Source organism: Ambystoma mexicanum, chromosome 4q, assembly GCF_040938575.1.
Source record: "Ambystoma mexicanum isolate Mex_15411 chromosome 4q, UKY_AmexF1_1, whole genome shotgun sequence".
NCBI lineage: Eukaryota > Metazoa > Chordata > Amphibia > Caudata > Ambystomatidae > Ambystoma > Ambystoma mexicanum.
Window position 1 is genome coordinate 526,491,495 of NC_090928.1, and position 2,500 is coordinate 526,493,994.

Sequence of the window (2,500 nt, forward strand, 5' to 3'; positions counted from 1 at the left end):
AAGCACTAAAATTTTAGTTGTTTTCGCCCAACGTGGAACTCGAACCCACGACCCTGAGATTAAGAGTCTCATGCTCTACCAACTGAGCTAGCCGGGCTCCTTTGGGTGCCTATAATTTTCTTCCCTATCCTGGCACTGCCGTTTTCCACAGATAGGATGCTGTGTAATCATAGGCTCAGGTGGAGTTTGGAAAGAAAATACACATCAGCCAGAGGCAGAAATAGTCTAAGAAAGTATCAAACACAATTACCAGTCAATATCAGAACGCTTTGAAGAATATCAGGAAATAGCCGATTAAACCTGTGTGAAAAAAAAGTCTTATTTGTGTTTTCTCCACTTTATTTTATAGTAAGATGATAGATACTTTTTCTTTTACAGTGAATACATTAAGGTATGGTATTGGCACATTAAACATCATCCTGACATGTATTCATATATTCAACTTTAACAATGAAAATACTGCAAATATTGTGAAGAGACTTTCAATGTCTCTCTTTTTTGTCGAAAAACACTAAAAATATAGCAGTTTTTGTCCAACATGGGGCTTGAACCCACGACCCTGAGATTAAGAGTCTCATGCTCTACCCGCTGAGCTAGCCGGGCTCCTTTGGATGCCTATAGTTTTCTTCCCTATCCCTGCACTGCCGTTTTCCACAGATAGGATGCTGTGTAATCATAGGCTCTGGTGGAGTTTGGAAAGAAAATACACATCAGCCAGAGGCAGAAATAGTCTAAGAAAGTATCAAACACAATTACCAGTCAATATCAGAACGCATTGAAGAATATCAGGAAATAGCCGATTAAAAATGTGTGGAAAAAAGTCTTATTTGTGTTTTCTCACCCTTTATTTTATAGTAAGATGATACATACTTTTTCTTTTACAGTGAATACATTAAGGTATGGTATTGCCCCATTACACATCATGTAGACATGCATTCATATATAGCATGTTAACAATGAAAATATTGCAAATATTGTGAAGAGACTTTCAATATCTATTTTTTTGGTCAAAAAGCACTAAAATTTTAGTTGTTTTCGCCCAACGTGGGGCTCGAACCCACGACCCTGAGATCAAGAGTCTCATGCTCTACCGACTGAGCTAGCCGGGCTCCTTTGGATGCCTATAGTTTTCTTCCCTATCCCTGCACTGCCGTTTTCCACAGATAGGATGCTGTGTAATCATAGGCTCAGGTGGAGTTTGGAAAGAAAATACACATCAGCCAGAGGCAGAAATAGTCTAAGAAAGTATCAAACACAATTACCAGTCAATATCAGAACGCATTGAAGAATATCAGGAAATAGCCGATTAAACCTGTGTGAAAAAAAAGTCTTATTTGTGTTTTCTCAACTTTATTTTATACTAAGATGATACATACTTTTTCTTTTACAGTGAATACATTAAGGTATGGTATTGCCCCATTACACATCATCCAGGCATGCATTCATATATTGCATGTTGACAATGAAAATATTGCAAATATTGTGAAGAAACTTTCAATATCTATTTTTTTGGTCAAAAAGCACTCAAATTTTACTTGTTTTCGCCCAACGTGGGGCTCGAACCCACGACCCTGAGATCAAGAGTCTCATGCTCTACCGACTGAGCTAGCCGGGCTCCTTTGAATGCCTAGAATTTTCTTCCCTATCCCGGCACTGCCGTTTTCCACAGATAGAATGCTGTGTAATCATAGGCTCAGGTGGAGTTTGGAAAGAATAGACACAACAGCCAGAGGCAGAAACAGTCGAAGAAAGTATCAAACACAATTACCAGTCAACATCAGAACGCTTTGAAGAATATCAGGAAATAGCTGACTGAACCTGTGTGAAAAAAAAGTCTTATTTGTGTTTTCTCCACTTTATTTTATAGTAAAATGATACATACTTTTTCTTTTACAGTGAATACATTAAGGTATGGTATTGCCCCATTACACATCATGTAGACATGCATTCATATATTGCATATTAACAATGAAAATATTGCAAATATTGTGAAGAGACTTTCAATTTCTCTCTTTTTTGACAAAAAGTACTAATATTATAGCTTTTTTCAACCAATGTGGGGGTCCAACCCACGACCCTGAGAGTAAGAGTCTCATGCTCTACCCACTGAGCTAGCCGGGCTCATTTGGTGCCTATAATTTTCTTCCCTATCCCTGCACTGCCGTTTTCCACAGATAGGATGCTGTGTAATCATAGGCTCAGGTGGAGTTTGGAAAGAAAATACACATCAGCCAGAGGCAGAAATAGTCTAAGAAAGTATCAAACACAATTACCAGTCAATATCAGAACGCATTGAAGAATATCAGGAAATAGCCGATTAAAAATGTGTGGAAAAAAGTCTTATTTGTGTTTTCTCACCCTTTATTTTATAGTAAGATGATACATACTTTTTCTTTTACAGTGAATACATTAAGGTATGGTATTGCCCCATTACACATCATGTAGACATGCATTCATATATTGCATGTTAACAATGAAAATATTGCAAATATTGTGAAGA